The following is a 21896-nucleotide window of genomic DNA, read 5'->3' on the forward strand; positions in this document are numbered from 1 at the left end:
CTTGCCTACTTAAAATCATTTATACAGGTTCCAGTTTCTATATTCATACACATATATAAAGTACATAAAACTTACTCACCTTCTTTTACCTTCCCTTTTTCCTCTCCCATAAATATCCTTCCACTAGCACGATGTGTTTTACATTGCTGTCCTTCATTATTTAAGTGTATAATTATTGTTCAAAGGAGTTTTGCCATGGTATTTCACCTGTGAATAAACTGCTTCACTCAGATTAACTTTCCCTATTACTCTTCCTTACCCTCTCCTCCCTATCCGCTATTATTTGACAATGTTCAGTGCATTTTTTATGCATTTTTATTATTTCTCTCCAGCTAATTTTGGTTTCAGTTTGTTGTTATTTCTCTGGGAATTTGAGATGCAACATTACGTCATTAATTTGAGATTTTTCTAGTTTTCAACGTAGGCACTTATAGCTATAAACGTTCCCCTTAGCACTGCCTTTATTATATCCCATAGGTTCTAGTAGGCTGTGTTTTCATTTTCATTAGATTCCCCCAAATTTTTGATTTTCCCTCATTTCTTCAGGGATCCACTGGTCATTCAACAATGTGTTGTTCATTCTCTGTTGTTTGAATATTATCTGTAGTTTCCTTTGGTGTTGAGTTCTAATTTTATTCCATTATGGTCTAATAGGATCCAAGAGTTACTTCAATTTTCTTATATGTTTTGTGTCCTAAAATTGATCTATTTTAGAGAAAGTTCAATGAGATGTTGAGAAAAAAATAATGTATTTTGCTGCTGCTGGATAAAGTACTCTGTAGATTCCTGTTATGTCCATTTAAGTCTATGGTGTTTAATTCTGAGGTTTCTTTGTTGATTTTTTTGTCTGGATGACCTATCAAATATACCATACCATACTGAATTCACCCCCTTCACCACTCTCCTTTATTTCCCCCATTCCTGGAATAGTTTCATTAGGTCTCGTTTTTCCATTTACATACATGTGTACACAGTGTTTGCTCCATATTCACCTCCCATACCCTATCCCCATATCCTTCCCCTCCCCCAGACAGGATCTGTTTTCCCTCCTGTTCTCAGATTTTGTAAAAGAAAAAAAATGACAGTTTTGTTTGTTTAAGATGGCTATACAGGGAATTTTCTTGTGACATATCCATTTATATGTGTTTTATAACCTGAATTAGTTCATTCCCTCCATTTTTCTTCTTGCTACCTTAGTCCTCTTCTTATTTTGATTTCAACAGGTTTAAAAATTCTATATTCATTCTTGTATAGAAAGTACATCAGCCATATTCACCTTTTACTTTCTCTCTCTTGTATGTGACCTCCCCTTAGTGAGACCTGTTTTTCATAATATTGCTGTATTTGTATTAGATCTATATTCCACACATAAGAGAAAACATGCAGCCTTTGGCCTTCTGAACCTGACTAACTTCCCTTAAGATGGTGTTCTCTAGTTCCATCCATTTAGTTGCGAATGATAAAATTTCATTTTTCTTTGTGGTTGAGTAAAATTCCATTGTGTATAAATACCACATTTTCTTAATCCATTCATCAGTAGTGGGCATCTTGGCCGTTTCCATAGCTTAGTTATTGTGAATAATGCTGCAATAAACAGGATGTACAGGAGATGTTTCTTGTAGGCAACAAATCATTGGCTCTTGCTTTCATAATCCACCTTGCCACTGTATGTCTTTTGATGGGAGAGTGGAGACCATTAACATTCAGTGTTAATATTTAAAGATATGTGATAAATCTTGCCATTGTGTTACTTTTCTCTTTGTGTGTATGTGTGTGTGTGTGTGCGCACACACATGTGTGTGCATTTTCTACTTTTCATTCACTTATCTACTCATCTGGTGAGATCTATTTATTCTCATATTTTCATCTATGTTTATCTTCATCTTCTGTGTATAGGATTTGAGTATCTTATGGAGTTCAGGTTAGTTTCTGTTTGTCATGGAAGGTCTTTATTTCTCCTTTAATTATAAGTGATAGCTTTTGTTGGGTAACCTAGATTTGAAATTATTTTCTTTCAGCACTTGAAATACGTTATTCCATGCCCTCCTTACCTTTAAGGTTTCTGTTGAGAAAATTGCTGTTATTCTGATGGGTTTGCCTTTGTAGGTGATTTGATGTTTCTCCCTTACAGGTTTCAATATTCTTTCCTTGTTCTATGTACTTAATGTTTCAATTAGAATATAGTGTGAAGAGATTCCATTTCAGTTATGTGTGTTTGGTGTCATAGAGGCCTCCTATACCTGGATTGGCATCTCTTTCTCAGTATTTGGGACATTTTCTGTTATTATTTTGTTGAATATATTTCCTATGTTTTTAACTTGCACCTTTTCTTCCTCTTCAATGCCCATGATTTGTAGGTTTGGTCTTTTAATGGAGTCACAGAGTTCTTGCACATTCCATTCATATTTTTCATTCTTTTTCTATGTATTTATCTGTTTTTTCTATTATATCTACTTTGTCCTCAAGCCCTGAAATTCTGTTTTCCACCTTTTCAAATCTGCTAGAGAGGCTTTCAACTGAATTTTTATTTTATTATTTTTATTTTTTAAATATATCTTTTATTCATACATGCATACACTGTTTGGGTCATTTCTCCCCTCTTCCCCCTGCCTCCTCCCTTTCCTCCCACCCCCTCCCTCTTCCCCCTGCCCATTTGCTTCCAGGCAGAAACTGTTTTGCCCTTATCTCTAATTTTGTTGAAGAGAGAGTATAAACAATAATAATAAGGACCAAGGGTTTTTGCTAGTTGAGATAAGGATAGCTATATAGGGAGATTCCTAGCATATCTTCCATGTACATGTGTGTTACATTCTAAGTTGATTCTTCTTGAACTGACTTTTTCTCTAGTTCCTGGTCCACTTCTCCTATTGGCCTATGTTGCTTTAAAGTTTCTTCATTAGTTCCTTTGCATTGAAGATGTCGAATGTTATCAAGTTTTTTGGGTTTCTTACCTATCCTCATACCTCCCTTACGTGCTCTTGCCTTATTGAGTGACCAAAGTCCAGTCTCCTTGCTGTATTTGCCCTTCATCTAAAGTCTGAATATGAGGGAGAACATACGATTTTTGGTCTTCTGAGCCTGGCTAACCTCACTCAGGATGATGTTCTCCAGTTCCATCCATTTACTTGCAAATAACAAAATTTCATTCTTCTTCATGGCTGCATAAAATTCCATTGTGTATAAATACCACATTTTCTTGATCCATTTGTCAGTAGTGGGGCATCTTGGCTGTTTCCATAACTTGGCTATTGTGAATTGTGCTGCAATAAACATGGGTGTGCAGGTGTCTCTGGAGAAACCTGTGTTGCATTCCTTTGGGTATATCCCCAGGAGTGCGATTGCTGGATCATATGGCAGATCTCCGTTTAGGTTTTTAAGATGCCTCCAAATTTTTTTCCAGAGTGGTTGTATTAGTTTGCATTCCCACCAGCAGTGTAAGAGGGTTCCTTTTTCACCACATCCTCACCAACACCTGTTGTTGGTGGTGTTTTGGATGATGACTATTCTAACAGGGGCGAGGTGGAATCTTAGTGTGGTTTTAATTTGCATTTCCTTAATGGCTAGAGATGGTGAGCATTTTTTCATGTGTTTTTTGGCCATTTGAATTTCTTCTTTTGAGAAAGTTCTGTTTAGTTCACTTGCTCATTTCTTTATTGGCTCATTAATTTGGGGAGAGTTTAGTTTTTTTAGTTCCCTGTATATTCTGGTTATCAGTCCTTTGTCTGATGTGTAGCTGGAAATATTTTCTCCCACTCTGTGGGTGGTCTCTTCAGTTTAGAGACCATTTCTTTTGTTGAGCAGAAGCTTTTTAGTTTTATGAAGTCCCATTTGTCTATACTTTCTCTTAGTTGCTGAGCTGCTGGGATTCTATTGAGGAAGTCCTTGCCTATACCTGTTACTTCCAAGGTGTTTCCTACTCTTTCCTGTACCAACTTTAGAGTTTGGGGTCTGATATTAAGGTCCTTGATCCATTTTGAGTTAATATTGGTATATGGAGATAAACATGCATCTAGTTTCAGTTTTTTGCAGACTGCTAACCAGTTTTCCCAACAGCTTTTGTTGAAGAGGCTGTCTTTTCTCCATCGTATATTTTTAGCACCTTTGTCAAAAATAAGTTGGATACAGTTGTGTGGATTCACATCCAAGTCCTCTATTCTATTCCACTGGTCTTCATGTTTGTTTTTGTGCCAGTACCGTGCTGTTTTTATTACTGTTGCTTTGTAATATAGTTTGAAGTCGGGTATCGTGATACCTCCAGCATTGTTCTTTTTGCTGAGTATTGCCTTGGCTATTTGCGGTCTCTTGTATTTCAAAATGAATTTTAGGGAAGATTTTTCAATCTCTTTGATGAATGTCATTGGGATTTTGATGGGAATTGCATTAAACATGTAGATTGATTTTGGTAGTATAGCCATTTTTACTATGTTGATTCTACCAATCCATGAGCATGGGAGATCTCTCCACCTTCTGTAGTCTTCCTCAATTTCTTTCCTCAGAGGTTTATAGTTCTCCTTATAGAGTCATTCATGTCCTTTGTTAAGTTTATTCCTAGGAATTTGATTTTTTTTTGAGGCTATTGTAAATGGAATTGTTTGTCATATATTCTTTCTCAGTTTGTTCATTATTAGTGTATAGAAAAGCTAATGATTTTTGTAAGTTGATTTTGTATCCTGCCATCTTGCTATAACTGTTGATGGTGTCTAGGAGTTTTTGGGTAGAGTTTTTTGGGTTTTTAAGGTATAGGATCATTTCATCTGCAAATAGGGATATTTTGACAGTTCCTTTACCTATTTGTATTCCTTTTGTTTCTTCTTCTTGCCTAATTGCTCTGGCTAGGAATTCCAGGACTATGTTGAATAGGAGTGGGGATAGTGGGCATCCTTGTCTCATTTCTGATTTTTAGAGGGAATGGTTTCAGTTTTTCACTCAACTGAATTTTTAAATTTGACTTAAGGACCTTTTTATTTCCAGAGCTTCATTTTTTTTGAGGCTTTCTATATCTTTATTGAATTCCCATTTCATGTCTTGTCTTCCTTATTTCACTTGTTTTCTTATTTGTATTCCTTGAATACATTCAGATGTTTGTCTGTATCCTCTTTGAGTTCATTTAGCTCTTTCTTTGCCTTCTCATTGAATTCATTTAGGTGTTTATTTATATTCTCTTTAATTTCATTGACTTGTTTTGTATGTCTTGTTTTATCTCATTAATCATTTTGATCATCATTCTTTTGAGCTCAGAAATTGAGGTTTCATCCCCTTCACTATCAGATCCATTGTTGTGTGATGATTGAGCTTTTGAATAGTTATATTCTTCTGCCTTTTCGTATTTCTTATGATTCTGTTTTGAGATTTGCTCATCTGTAATCAATTAGTTGGTTGGGGGTTTTAGTTACCTGAAGTCTTTTTCTTGAATCAATTTCTATGTTTGGATAGGACTGATTATTGGGTAGGTTGTTGTGTGGTTTCTGACCACTGGCATGGGGGTATGACCTAGCAATAACAAATTCACCAGTTAAATACCAAACCAGATATTTACATGAAGTATGACTTTAGCAGTATTATCTATACTACAGTTGGGGTTTAGGAAAACTAATCTTGTTTCCATAGAAGTTTAAGCTTAGGTAATACAACTATTGGGGTGGGAGAGGATATAAGGGAGGAGAAGGGGTGTGAAGTGTGAGGGTGCAGGTGAACAAGACCCTAGTGTGTAGAGATATAGCTCAATTTTTATGGAGAAAGGAGTTATTTTCAGGGACTGCAGAAGGATTAAAAGGTTAAGAATAATATAAGGAGGAGGTAGAATAAACCAGTAATTGAATGACTCGTAAGAAAATGTCTTATAAGAAAAGTAAGGAAAAAGAGAAGGAAAAAATTGAAAAGAAAAAAGGGGAAGAAAAATGAGAAAAATTGACAATACTAGAGGGATAGACAAATACCGACTTTCACAAAAATATTTCTTAAATTAACAATTTTTCCTTGTTGTGGTAGAAAAGTGGATGTCTTCTGTGCTCACCAGTACACTGGTTGCTCCTTTACAGTCTCTGGTTCTCAGGTTTTTGTCTGCAGTTCTCCCACTGTGTTTACTTAGGTGTCCCCTCAGGTCCCTGGATTGCCCAAGTGTAACATGGAGGGACAAGGCTCTCTGGACTAAGGCACCTGCTGGAGTGAGGTGGGACAGCTTCTGGTGTGTGAGGTAGACTTGTGAGTTGATGATGTATTCTCTGAGAACAGGTAGTGGGTTATAAATCAATCTGCTGTTTTCAGAGCCTGCACCTTTCCTTGTCGGGGAATTCAATAGCTGCTCTGGCTTGTGCATGATGAACATTTTTCCCCACTTTTCCACCTAGTCCTCCGGTTTAATGTTTCGTTTGGGGAGTGAGGGTGAATGGCTCCTGTCACTTGTGTATGTGAGTACACTGCTGAATTGGGCAGGAAGTTAATGCTTTAGCTAGGGGCTAGTTCAGTCTACGCCCTCCTTGTTTTGGGACTTGTGCTTTGAGAGGCTTAGAGGTTGTTTAGCTATTGTCTGTCATTATACTGGTATGCTATTTTTAGCACCTACCCTACAGCTGGGAACCTGAGGTTTTCTCTCAGGTTCATGAACACTTGAGGGCATGGTGACTGTCAGCCATCTGCCATGTTGGCCTGAATCACATATACTATTTTTTTGGCGAGCATAGTCTTCACCTTTGGGATAAATGGAAAGGAGTACAAATGCTAGGTCATATGGTAGTTGCCAAAATTTGAGGTGCTGCTATTTTTTTTTTTTCGCTATACTGATAAATGTGTGGTAATTTCTTACTGTAGTTTAAGCATTCCCCTAATGGCCAATAATGGTGAACATCTTTTGTGTGTTTATTTACACCTATATATTCTCATCAGTGAAATGGGTCTTCATATCTCTTAACCACATTCTAATGGATTTTTTTTTTGCTGTTGAGTTTTGAGAGATCTTTATATATTCTAGTCATTTATTGGATGTGTGTTTTGCAAATATTTCCTAGTGAGTTTTCTTTTCCTTCTTTTAACCAGGCCTTCAGCAGAACAAACATTTTTTTATTTTGATAACTTCCAATTTATCAATTTGCCTTTTTATGGATTGTAATTCTCCTGTCACATCTCAGACCTCCTTGTCTAGCTCTGGATGCCAAATCTGTATCTTAGTCTTTTGTCCTAGAAGTTTTACAGTTTTGTATTTCCTTTCATGATCCATTTTTGTATAATTTGTTAATTACAAAAAAAAAAAAAGTTAAAGTAGGTTAGGTATGTTAAGTCCATTTTCAACTTAGAATCCATTAGGCTAGATTGGGACATAACCTCATCATAAGTTGAGAAGTATCTTTATATTAAGCCTGCAGCTGGGTAGACTGAATCCTCTCTCATTTTTTCCACTTTTTCAAAACTGTTTTAGCTATTCTGGCCCCTTACCTATTTGTATACTATTTAAAGTAATCTCGTCTGTGTCTACCAAAAAAATCTTGCCAAGAGTTTGATAGAAATTGTTAAACTTGCCTATCAGTTTTGGGAGAACTGAAATCTTTTCTGTGTTAAGTCTTCCAATCCATGGTATGTCTCAGTTTTTTTTAATCCTTAATTTCTTTAACAGTTTTCATATGTGTTTGTTAGATTTGCACCTAGGCATCTCATTTATTTGAGAGATTGTAAATGCATTGTATTTTTAATTTCAATATCTGCATTTTCATTGCTTGTATAGACATACAGTTGATTTTGGTATGATTGTCTTGTGCCCTATAGGCTTGCTAGCTCACTTATTAGTTCTAGGTTTCCTTATAGATTACTTGAGACTTTCTATTAGACACTCATGTCATCTGCAAATAAGAAAAGTTGTATTTCTTCTTTTCTAATCTATATACCTGTCATTACTTTTTCTTTACTTATCACACTTGCTAGAACTTAGAACACTATGTTGAATAAGAGTGGTAAGGATGTACATCCTTGTCTTGTTTTTGATTTTAGTAGGAAAACATTCTGTCTTTTACTATTAAGTGAAATGTTATAAAAAGGTTCTTTGTAAACATTCTCTGTCAAGTTGAGGAATTTCCCTTCTGTTCCCTTTTTTCTGAGTTTAAAAAAAATTATATATTTAGTTTTACCAGATGTTTTTTCCTATGTTGATTGACAAGATCATGTGATTTCTCCTCTATAATCTTTCTATGTCTTTAGATGGATTGCATTGATTTCTGAATATTAAACTAGCCTTGCATCTCTGGAATAAACCCAAATGGGTTTATACCCTTGGTGTATAATTCTTTTTATGTATTACTGGATGCTATTTGATAATATAAGTATTTTTGCATATACATTCATGAGGAAGTTTGGTCTAAGCTTTTTTCTTTTGTGCTACCTCTCTGGTTTTGGTATCATGGTAATTTTTTCTAATGTGGTACTGGGGTTTGGGCTCAGGGCCTCATGCTTGCTAGGCAAGTGCTCTAACACTTGAGCCCTCTGGTAATTTTTTCATGAAATGAATTGGGAAATATTATCTTCTAACTTCTAGAAGAGGTTGTATAGAATTTGTGTAAATTCTTCTTTAAGTTTTTGTTAAAATTTTCCAGTGAAACTATTGAGGCCTGGAGATTTCTTTTTCTGAAATTTAAGAATTTTCAATTCATGGGGTTATAACTCAGTGTCAGTATCACACACTTATTTTCAAGGATCCTGTATTATGGCCCCAGGTTTATCAGACAGACATTACTTCCTCATGCTCCCTAGTATAAATCTGGCTTAGCCAACCCCAGTTTCCAGAAGTCAGCTTTTTTTCTCTCTTCCATATCATGGGTTCATTCTCTTCATTCTTTACCTTTTCTCCCACAATCTATCACAATTAAAGTATAATTAATCCATTACCCATTATATGGGATACAATTTAACTTGATTGCTTTCTCTATTTCTTAATTCATTATCTATGCATTTCAAGATCATTTTGAGTCTTTAGCACATCTTTTTCCTTTTAGACTGGATACAGTTTGAGAAAAATATTGGTTTTTACATATCTGCATTAGTTAAGATTGATTTACATGATAGGTAAAAAGTATATATTGAAACAAATTGAATTATTTCATTGTTATGCAGTAACAGACACATATGTGTCATTCACAATCTATTATTTTTCTAATAATATTGTTTTACACTCATTTTTGTTTTCATATTTTCTTCATGATCTCAAGTCTGCCTATAGAATAATAAAGTGTATTTTATAATTTTTAATAATTGCTTGAATGACAATTTTGAGTATATCAATTATTTTAAATTTCTTGCTCTACTTACCTATCTGACATGCGGAGTGTCCTCCACCTCTACCATAAAGTTCTCACCTCAAGTCATTCGGAATGACTTTTAAATTAACTATCAAATCATTTAAGTTGAATGTCAAAGCATTTTCTGGACTGATTAACATGACTGCTGAGGAAAAGGACAAATTTAACAAGAATGACAGAAGGAGAGAGGCATACCAGTGACTACAGTTATTTTTAAAACTTTTTATTTATCAAACCTATACATGTGATAAAACTGTACAGAATTAAACTATGGGCTCTAGAGTGCTTGTAAACCCTGTTCAAATCTCAGATTGGTAGAATATATCAATTTCAGTATCTTGGTTGTCATATTGCACTAGAAATTTGCAAGATGTTACCATTGTGGAGGACTGAGTAAGGGAACACAAGATTTAAAAAAAATTATTTGTCAATTTTGTGCAAATCTAATTAAAAGTTATTTAGTTGTTTTCTTTAAAAAAAGAATTATCAATTTAATTTCCTTAATAGTTTTAGGAGTATTCAAATTATCTGCTTCATATTAGGTCTTATTAATTTGTGTTTTTTAAATACTTGTTCCATTTCGACTAAGTTGTCATTATTTGTGTTCACAGCACTCCTTTCTTATCCTTTTGCTTTCTGCAGGGTCTGCAGTGAGATTCTCTGTTTCATTCCTGATATTGGTAATTTGTGCCTTTCTCCTTTTGTCCTTTGTCAGTCTTGCTAGAGATTTGTCAATTTTCTTTTTAGAGACAGCTCTTTGATTTTCTCTATTTTTTTCTGCTTTCAATTTCATTGACTCTTAACTCCTCATTATTTTCTTCCTTTTATTTGCTTTGGATATATTTTGGTCTCCCCTCACACCCCTAGATTCCTGAGATGGGAGCTTAGATGACTGAGATTTTTTTCTGCTTTTTAATGTCTGCATTTAGTGCCTAAATTTTCCTTGTAGCCACTGTTCAAGCTGGGGTGAGGGTGGGATAAGGATCCCACCTTACCTTTAGGCAAAGGTGGATATCCTGACTATCCACTAGGCCTCCTTTGATGACCCCAAGGGAGAGATATGGGATTCTACTTCTACTGCTTCATGGGGTTCCCAGAGACCTGCTGATCAGATAGGGATGAAAGTTCTGTCACTTTGCTTTTGGTGACGGTTGGGAAGGAGGTGGCAGTCTAGATTCTGCCTCTGCTTTTGATGGTGTGAGTGTGGCTCTGGGAGGGTCTATGACTTTTCTGGATGAGAGTGATTCTTGTTTTCTTCTTGTATTTGCCTAGAGAGAACAGGATTCTTCTGAGGCTTTTTTGTTTGTACCTGTTGCCAGCCTTTTCAGCTTCAATTCTGGGCTAAACGAGTGTGTTACTTTGCTAGGGCTGTTGTAACACAGCGCACAAACTTGGTGAGTTGAATAGCAGGAATGTATTGGCTCAAAGTTCTGGAGGCTAGATCTGTTCCAGGCCTCCTCCTAGGTGCTAATGCTTTGCTGGTGATCTTTGGCACCCCTTGGTTTTAGAAGTATCACTTTGATCTCTGCTCATATCTTTACGTGATATTCCCCCAGTGTGCATCTGTGTCCAAGTTTTCTCCTTTAAATAAAGGCGTCATATTGGATTAGGAGTTTACTGCATTCTAATATGACCTCATTTTAAATAATCGCGTCTGTAATTACCTTATTTCCAAGTAAGGTCACATTCTGCAGTACTAGGAATTAAGACTTCAACATATCATTCAAAGTATGAATTCCAATCCATAACTATGAGGAAAAATAAAATCCAGGAAACTATTGTATTGTTCCTTAGGTTCTGAAGACTCTAGCCAGTATGTCTTCTGTCTCTACCCTTCAATCACCTTATGTTTATTTTACATGTAAGTCAAGTTTTTAACTAAATTTGCAGGAAGAATAAGTGGGGGAGAAGAATTCAACTTAGAAAATGATGCCCAAGATGAAGCAGAGAAACATGAAGACATTCCTACTGTGAGTTCTGTGCCACAGTTTTGCTTACGCGTGCCCTGTGATCTGTGCATGTGACTCATTCCCGGGACGGCTGCCTGCTCCCATCCTCATGCTATCCTCAGGAGCAGGCACATAAGCTGTATGCTCCAGTGAAAGCTGAAAATGCAGGATCCATTCTTTAAAAATTGCTAGGAGGTTTAAGCAACAGTGGAGCCTTAAACCAAGCAGGAGCCCATCTGAGCACGGGTCTGTGTGACTGAGCAGGTAACATGCCCGTTCTGCTTGCTGCTAACTCCTACTCATCCTGGAACACAGCTTACAGCTCACTTCTTCTGGGAGCATTTTTTTTCATGACTGCCATTTTTCACTCTATCCCAATACATTCACACTCCTAATTTGTACTCTCCAATAAATTTCATAAATTTTTATCTAAAATTTTATTTTTCCCCAACATTTTGGGTGCCTTATACATCTAGTAATGTCTTCGATGAAATATGTGTACTTTCTGCAAAATGAAGTCATTATGTTTGGGTATTCTTAAGTACTTAAGTTTTCAACATTTAACATAATAACTGAACTATGGATGTTTTTCAAGCTCTGAGACAATTCCTGACTCATGTTTTATTGATATTTTCAGTTTTGTGTGTTTGTGTATACACACTTCTGTATATGTATATATACACTGATGCCCTCACACACATTACAGATGTATATATGTTCTTCCAAAATTCTTGGGTACACCTCTTGTTAGTGTAAAAACTTTGGTTATAAAGTAAGCTTTATAAATAAAACACATATTTGAAGCTAAAGAACTGTTTTAGTTTGATTACTCATAATTTTATCCTTCAAAATCACTTGGGAATGACTCATCAAATACTTGATTTCAGCCATAATATGCTTGGGATTAGAAAGTGTTTGGGCTCAATCAATACTGACTTTGGGGATATTTTCCTCAAGCTGATGAAAAGAGGTATTTGAAAGCTGTAATGCTATTATTTTCACAAACAACAAATAAGAACAATAATCACTCAACACTTTTTTGTCATTTTAATTGTGTAAAATTTTGTTACCGAGAGAGAGCTGCTGTGCACACCCTGCACAACACAAAGTCTACGTATATAGGCCTTTAGGTCCTGTCTTACAGTTTTTAAGCAGGCGCTGTGGTCAAAATGTTTGCCCCCACCCTGGAAGATTCATGTTGAAATCTAATTCCCAGTGTAATACCATTAAGAAAGGAGATAATTAAATTACATGATTAGAAGGGATTAGTGTCCTTATACAAGAGGAGCTCGTTACCCCCTTCTGCATGTGAGGACACGTCGAAGGTGGTATTTATGAGGGAGAAGCCCTCACTAGACACCTAATCTACTGGAACCACACTGCGAGCTTCCCAGCCTCCGAACCACGAGCAACACATTTCTGTTGCTTATGAGTTGTCTGGTCTGTGGTATAGTAGCTTGAACAGACCAAGATAGCAGATCACCATGCCTGAAAAAAGACATATTGACCAGAAGAGCGAGAAGCTAATTTTTATTTTGTGTGAAGCACACAGAGCCAAGTAAGTTTTATTTCTGGTGGGATCTTCCTGCCAGGAGAACAGTGAGCAAGCCATACACAGGCAGTCACACATCCAAGTTCTTCTTATCCATAGAGGCCTTGACTATTAGATGTCACTGCCAATATCAAAACAAGTGTGCTCCTTCCAGCTATTTGGCCTTTTGGGATATTGTTTCTCCCCTTTGTCAGGCAAGGGAGCAAAGTGTGTCAGCTTAAGTTGTCAAGTGCAGCCTCTGTCACTGGGTGCCTTCTTGGGAGGTCCTACCTAAGTCATCAGGCTGGCACTTCTAAGGCAGTTATTCTCAATGGGGCTTTCAATTAAGAACTCCGGTCTGTAGGTAGAAACAGGTTTGGCCTATTCATTTGCTATGGTTGGGTTTTAACCCTGAAGTTCATGTATTGGAACTTAATCTCCAATGCAATGGAGTTGGGAGGTGGGGCTTAATAGGAAGTGGGTACATCACTAGGGCTCTCAGTGGCTCCCTCCTTGCTCTCTTGACTTCTTCCATTTGCTTTCCTGCCCTTCCACCACCAACATGGTTATGATGCAACAAGAAAGCTGCTGCCAGAGGCCAACACCATGCTCTTAGACTTCTAGCCTCCAGGACCATGAACCAAATAAACTTCTTTTGGTTATAAATTACTCAGTCTTAGGAATTCTAATTACAGCCATATAAAACAGATGCAGACAGCATCCCTATGGGCAGCAAGTCAGATTCCAGGGAAACAGCAATCATGGAGGGAAAAAAATATTTAGATGGAGTAACGCACCCAGAGAAGAGGAGGCCTATTTTCAGTGGTAAAGGAGGGGTGAGGGGGCACCTTTTCTTTCAAGAGCATAGTGCCATTATGGCCTGATAGAAGCATCAAGGACTATGGCTCTCCCTACAGCCTAACCATTTTCCAAATATTTGACCTCAGAATATTATCACTCAGTCATCTAGGTCTCCAAATAAAATGGACTTAATTATTAATTTCAGGGGTTATTAGAAAGATTGAGTTTAAAAGACACAAATCATCAAAAGTGACTCAAGAAGAAACAGAGAATCTGAATAGACCTATAATAATGAAAGGTGTTAAGTAGTAATTAAGATTTCTGCCCATAAAGAAAAGCCAAAACCAGATTGCTTCCCTGGTGCATTCCAGCAATGCTGGTCCTTTACAACTCTTCCAGAAATAGAGGAGTAGGAAAACTTCCTGATCCATTCTCTGAGACAAAAGTTACCCTCATACTAAAGCCAAAGAGATGACAAAATTGCAGACCAATATCCCTCATGAATTCAGACTCAACAATTCTCAACAAAATATTAGCAATATAGAGAAAGATTCATACTGCTATGACTGCTATGGTTTGGATATGGGTTGAGTGTGTCCCTCAGGGTTCATAGATTGGAAGCTGGTCCCCAATGTGGCAATATTAAGAGATGATAGAACCTTTAAGGTGGGTCCTAGTGGGACATAATTAGGTTAGAGGCGTTGCCCTCAAAAGCAACTAATGCTGGTCTTGGACTGAGTTCTCGTAGAGCGAGTCACTGACAAAGAGCAAGGCTGGCTCCTGAATCCCTTTGGCTTCCTGTCTTGACGTGTGATTTCTCCCTCTTACATCTGTTCCTGCCATGAAGTTGTGACGTAGCAAAGGGATCCTCACCAGAGACAAGCAGATATTGGCAATATGCTTTTTATAAAATTGTTTCTTTATAAGCACCAGCCTCAGGCAGTGACAGAAAACAGACTAATAAAGTAATCAGGTAGGGTTTACCTAGGAATGCTAGATTGCTAGGAATTAGATTTTAAAATTATCACTTTAAAAGTTAACCTAAATACCACATTAATAATGAACAAAACCCATATGATCACCTTAGCAGATGTAGAATAAGCATTTGTCAAAAATCTAACACCAAATTATCAAGACTCTCAACAAACTAGAATTAGGTGGAATCTTCTTCACCTGATAGAAAACAGTCACAAAAAACCCGCAGCTAGCATTATATTAATGATGAAAGACTGAAAGTTTTCTCTAATGAAAAGGAACAAGGCAAACATTGCACTGTTGTTTCAGGTGCAGTCGGGCAAACAGAGGAAAAAAAGATGCACCCAGAATGAAAAAGAAGAAGTAAAAAACCTGTTTTTTATTTAAAGACAAGATGATGCCATATGTAGGCAATTCTAAAACAGACACACCTCTACTAGAATAAATGAGTTCAGCAAAGGCACAAAATATAAGACCAATATACAAAAATCTATTAAAATTAACAATTCTATTTTCAATACATTAAATAGAATGAAATCATGGTAAATTTAAACAAGCAAGGATGAAACTTACATAATAAATTTATAAGACATTTCTAAGAGAAATGAAAGAAAAATGCATGGATAAACAGTTCATGTTCACACATTGGGAGACAGTATACAACAACAGGCAACTCAACCCAAGTTGAGAGTCAGTGTAGGACAGTTTGAAGAAAATCACCATTTGAATTCCTACCAAAATCTCAGAAAAAGACAAGTGACAAACTGATCCTAAAGCTTACAAGGAAATACAAAGGACTCAAAACAGCCTAAATAATTTTGAAATTTGGAGAATTTATGCTTCCTAACATGAAAACTTCCTATGGTAATGGCAGAAGGAATAATACATACATCAATGGAACAGAAATAAGAGACTAGAAAGAAACCTTAATTCTTATGGTTGATTGATTTTTAACAAAGGTGACAAGGCAATTCAAGGGAGGAGAGAGTAATCCTTTTAAACAAATGACACTGAGGTAACTGGATATCCACATGAAACAAGCTGAACCGACTTTATATCACATAAAAAGTTTAACTCAAAATGGATCACAGGCCCAATGTAAAACCTAAAACTGGAAAACTCTTAGAAGAAGATATGGGGGAAAATCCTCATGATTTGGTTAGGCAAATGTTTCTTACATATAATGCCAAAAGTACAATCCATAGAAGATAATATGGATGAGCTGTACTTCATCAAAATAAAAAATTTACATGCTTTCAAAGACACCATTAATGGCTCAAAGTATGAGTCAAGTGGTAGAGTGCCTGCTAGCAAGTGCAAAGCATCAAGTTCAAACCTCAGTACTGCCCCAACCCCCCAAAAGATACCATTAAAAATTGAAAAGACAGCCAGAGATTAGGAAGAAGTATATACAAATCACACATTTGATAAAGGACTTTATTCAAAGTATGCAAAGAATTTTATATCATGATAAAAAGAGTCATGAATTATAAAATAAGGACAAAATTTGAATAGACATTTCACCAAAGAATAAGTGAATGGTTAATAAGCACACAAAATGATGCCCAGCATCATTAGTCAATAGAGAAATACAAATTAAAATCAGAATGAAGTACCAGTTCACACATGCTGACATGTCTGTAAGAAAGATGACAAGGTGTGTGGGAGAGGATGAGGGGAAACTGGAACCACACAAGCTGCTGGCAGGAATGCAGAATGGACAGCTGTATCTGAAAAGAGTCTGACAGCTTTATTCTCAAAGGTAAACACGAATGTACCACACGATCAGAGGCTCTATGCCAAAGAAACTACTTAATGAAAATGAAAACATATGTCCACAGAGACTCATATGTCAGTATTCCTCTCAGCTTTACTCAGAAATTGAAACAACTCAAATAAAAGTTCATTGACTGGTGAAATAGATAAGTAAAACATACTAGTTTATTCATATGATGGAATACTGTCGAGCAATAAAAACACTGACGTATGCTATAATATCTACATGCTGAGTGATAGAAGCCAGATACAAAAACCCACATATTATATTAATCCGTTTATATGAGATGCCCAGGTATTTTGCATATAAGAATTTGGAATGACAGCAAACAGGCCATCGGAATCTCATGGGGGTGTTAGAAATGTTCTTAAGGTGGGTTTTGCCAATGGTTACACAACTCTATACTCAGTAAAAAATCACTGAATTATACCCTTGGAATGAGTGAATTTATGGTATGTAAATTATTTCTTAATAAATTTGTTAGTATTAAATGAATTTAACTTTCTTCTGGACTTGAAGCTAATGCCTCAGAGGACAAGAATGACAAGTGCTTATTGCTAGTATGAACCAAACACTGTGTTCCAGGCTCTGTGCTTCACACCCTGTGTACATTAACTCTTTTAATTCTCACAACAATCCTCAGAAATGTAAGGTTTGGGATCACAGGGCCAAAGGCTTGGAGAACCTGTCTCCAACAGATCTAATGTGTCCTCATGTATTGCGAAACTTAGAGACATAAAGCTTTCCAGTCTGTCACTGGGGCCAGTCAGGGAGCTTGCAAGACGTCTTTAGTTCTCTGCTTGGCCTTACAGAAGGCTTCACTATTTGAAACATTGCTAAACTAGTTTTTGTAGCATGAGAGAGATTATAAACATTATTCATTGTATGGTTTCTGTGGGAAAATGTGCTCTGTTCTAAGGTGATACCAGCAAATATGCCTTTCCTTCCACCTGCTCCATGATAACCTCTGAGGTAACTGCTCTATGGAACGCCTTTGGCTCATGGAGGGCAGAAGGGTAGGAGGACAGGAGTAGCAGGCACGTCTCCCTTCCTCCTTTCAATTTCAGTTAGAGCTGCTTGCCTTTTATCTTAACTTTTTAAAAATATTGTTTTTTATCTTAGACTTAAACATATGATTAATTTTGAATACTGAATCCTGCCTTTAAGCAGAAAGTAATGAAAACTACACAAAGAATCAACATAACAAAAAGTTGGTTTTTTGAAAAGATAAACCCTTAGTCAATCTGACTAGAAGAAGGGAAAAGACCCAAATTAACAAAATTAGAAATGAAAAAGGGGATATCACAACAAATACCAATGAAATCCAGAGGATCATTAGGGAATAGTTCAAACACTTATACTCAAACTGGAAAATCAGGTAGAAATGGATAAGTTTCTAGATCAATTTACCAACCAAAATTGAACCAAGAGGATATAAATCACCTAAACAGATCTACAACAAGCAATGAGATTGAAACATTAATAGTCTCCCAACAAAGAAAAGCCCAGGACCTGATGGATTCACTGCTGAATTCTACCAGACCATTAAAGAAGAACTAATACCAACACTCCTCAAACTTTTCCCTACCAAACTCATTCTATGAAGCCAGTATTTCACTCATTCCAAAACCAGGCAAGGACACAACAACAAAAAGACAGACTTATAGGCCAATCTCTTTAATGAACATAGATACAAAAACTCTCAGTAAAGTACTGGAAAACTGAATTCAACAACAGATCAAAAAGATCATACACCGTGATCAAGTTGGTTTTATTCCAGCAGTGCAGGGATGGTTCAACATATGCAAAGTGATAAATGTAATACAGCATATAAAAGAATTAAAGGCAAAAATCGTACTGGAAAACTGAATTCAACAACAGATCAAAAAGATCATACACCGTGATCAAGTTGGTTTTATTCCAGCAGTGCAGGGATGGTTCAACATATGCAAAGTGATAAATGTAATACAGCATATAAAAGAATTAAAGGCAAAAATCATATAATCTTAATATATGCAGAAAAAGTCTAACAAATTCAACATCCATTCATGATAAAAAGCTCTGATGAAACTAGGAATTGAAGGAATGTACCTCAATCTAATAAAGATGATATATGACAAACCTATTGCCAACATCATACTAAATGTAGAAAAACTAAAACCATTTCTTCTAAAGTCAGAAATGAGAAAAGGGTATCTACTCTCTCCACTCTTACTCAATATATTTTTCAATTCCTAGCCAGAGCTATAAGACAGGATGAAGAAATAAAAGGAATTCAAATACAGAAAGAAATCAAAATTATCCCTATTTGCAGATCATATGATCTTATATATAAAGGACCCTAAAATGACACCAAAAACTCTTAGGTATCATAAATACCTTCAGCAAATAGCAGGATATAATATTAATATTAAAAACCCAATAGCTGTTCTACACCAACAGTGAGCAGATTGAGAAAGAATATAGGAAAACAATTTCATTTACAATGAAAAATTCCTTGAAAAATACCTAGGAATAAATTTAGCAAAGGAAGTGAAAGACTTCTACAACAAAAACTGTATATCACCAAATAAAGAAATTGAAGAAGACTACAAAAGATGGAAAGATCTCCCATGCTCATGGATTGGTAGAATCAACATTGTGAAAATGGCCATACTACCAAAAGCAATCTATCTACATGTTCAATGCAATCCCCATCAAAATTCCAATGACATTCTTCACAGATATAGAAAATCAACCCTAAAGTTCATATGGGAGCACAGAAGATCTTGGATTAGCCAAGGCAATACTGAGCAAAAAGAGCAATGTTGGAGGCATCACAATACCTGACTTCAAACTATACAACAGAGCCAAAGCAATAAAAACAGCATGGTACTGGCACAGAAACAGACATGAAGATCAATGGAACAGAACAGAGGACCCAGACATAAGTCCACTCAGCTACAGTCATCTGTTTTTTTGACAAAGGAGCCCAAAACATACATTGGGAGAAAAACAGCCTCTTCAACAAATGGTGCTGGGAAAACTGGATGTCTGTATACAGAAAACTGAAACGAGTTCCCTTTCACCCTATACTAGCATCAATTCAAAGTGGGTCAAAGATCTTAAGGCATGAAATTTTTTGAAAAGAAAGATTATGAAAAACACTGGAACATATAGCCATAGGCAATAACTTCCTGAATAGAACTCAAATAGCCCAGCAATTAAGAGAAAGGTCAGCAAATGGAATTACATGAAATCTAAGTTTCTGCACAGCAAAGGAAAGTCACCAGACTGAAGAGAGCCCACACAGTGAGAGAAAATCTTTTACAGCTCTGTAACTGAGGAGAGATTAATAACCATACTTTATAGGGAGCTCAAAAAACTAAACTTCCAAAAAATCAATGACCCAATGAGGAAATGGGCAAATGAACTAAACCTAACCAAGGTACACTGTAATATGAAAATGTCACAATGAAACCCCTGTACAACTAACATATGCTAATAAAAATCTTTTAAAAATAATGAAAACCATGGTTCAAAGAAAGCTGGCATTAAGTGGAATGCTGAATTAGTGATTTAAAACTAGTTTTCCTAGGGACTTGATGCAATGATTCACAGGGGCAAATCAATCCACTATTAGTCCTAGATGCACTCCACACCTATGTTTTTTTTGTCTCTTCTAAGTTCTAATTAAACTGTAGCCTAGATCTTTATTTCAGCAAACATTTTTCATCCATTATATATCACATAAATTTCTTCATTGTTTCCATTTGCAATAGGGACATAAAAAGAGGGCTATTAAGAGTGGTTCAAGTTGTAGAGCACCTGCCTAGCAAGCATGAGGCCCTGAGTTCAAACCCCAGACCCCAGTACCACCAAAAAAAAAAAGAAAGAAGGGACATGAAAAGAATTTATGGACAGCCCTTTTCCTAAATGTACCTTTTCTTCCCACCTTCTAAAGATAACACTGAAAAAATATTTCATTTTCTTCATGTGCAGGCTAAATATTAGTAAATAACTTATAAGTGACATTAATCCCATTATTTTCTTCACGTGGGGCTTTGTGGGTTCACTCAAAGCTTTTCTTCACGTGGGGCTTTGTGGGTTCACTCAAAGCCATGCTTGGTGTCTGTTCACCATCTGCTTACTTATAAGAAGTGACACTGGGAAGTAATAAGAACTAGGGCCAGGAATCAGAAAGCAGGGTATCCTTTCTGACTGTCTTGCTTGCCATGACTGAATATAACCGCCCTGGTTCCCAGATCAAGGATACTGGCCTTACTGACTTCACAGGTTTGTTTTAGTTTAAAAGAATAATGCTATGTTAGATTTTATGGGATAAGTGTTTGTGTCCTCTCAAAATCACAACCCTCAGGGGATGGCATTAAGATGTCAGATCTTTAGGAATTAAGTAGGTCATTGGGGGAGCCCCCATAAATGTAATGGATTAGTGTCCTTATAGTAGAGATAACTTTTTTCTCACCATCATGTGGGAATACAGTAAGAAAGTGTGTTTCTCCAGCCAGGAACTGGGCCTCACTAGACACCAGCTCAGCTGGTACCTTGATCTTAGACTTCCCATCCTCCAGAAGTGTGAGAAATGAATGTCTGTTGTTCAAGCCACAGCGTTCATGATATTTTTGTTATAGGAACCTAAATTAAGAAGACCTTTGCAAACATCAAGAGCTATAAATACACATGCCTGTGTCACCTAAAGTGAATAATACTCTTATTTTTAACATGAAAATGATGCTTTTTATCTGAAGGCATTTTAACTCTTTCAGTATGTTGAGATTGTTTGTTTTTTTTTAAAGAAAGAAAATGATGAAAGCTGTAAGATTTACCTTGAATTTTCACAATCTCCATATAGCTGGCTATATATACCATTTTCAAAGAAAGAATAGAATATTGAATATCATTCTTGTATATTTGTAACTTTAATTTTATTGTTCACTATGCCATCCTGTTACTGTTCTATACAAACAACATTTATGTTTTGAGTCCATTGAACTTTGCATTTTTTCATTGTATTAAAAACAGAGGTGATTACAAAAGAGAATTAGCAACAGTAATGGTTTATATTTATTTTAACTTGTTCACATCCATAACGCGATTAGCACTAACACGGAAACATCAATGTCTGACACGTGTATCTTAAGTGTGTACATTGTGCATTCCACACCTTTCAGAAATTAAAACAGACATTGCAAGTGCATGTAAAAGTAAACCTATGTCTTTTTCCTAAATGAACTCCTAGTATGGTTACATAGTTCAAAATATTTAAATTTTTTCATTAAAAAAGTCCTTGAGTTTCACACCTAATACAACTGAGCTGTACTTGGTTCCCTTGTATTCTGGGCACAGCACTTCCCTTATCCTCATCTTGAGTTGCTGCAGAGGAAATGGGTTTCTAACATGATTTGAGTGGAAAAAAACCCTGCATTTTTAATTCAAACTGTTCTTCATTGGACTGGAAGAAAAAAGTCTTTTTTGGAATAGTCAGGTTTATTTTATAATAACTCTACAGCAGAACTTAGCATGTGAATGCAGAAATTCAAACGGCTTTATCAAACAAAATACTTACTATTTTCTAGCTGCCTTAC

At 36.2% G+C, this 21896-nt stretch overlaps 1 pseudogene; it reads right to left on the reverse strand.

The window, feature by feature from the left end:
- The window catches only part of LOC109679001 (deuterosome assembly protein 1-like), a 569124-nt pseudogene that overhangs the window by 145332 nt on the left and 401896 nt on the right, over positions 1–21896 (reverse strand).

The sequence above is a fragment of the Castor canadensis genome, chromosome 1 (assembly GCF_047511655.1).
Source record: "Castor canadensis chromosome 1, mCasCan1.hap1v2, whole genome shotgun sequence".
Taxonomy (NCBI): Eukaryota; Metazoa; Chordata; class Mammalia; order Rodentia; family Castoridae; genus Castor; species Castor canadensis.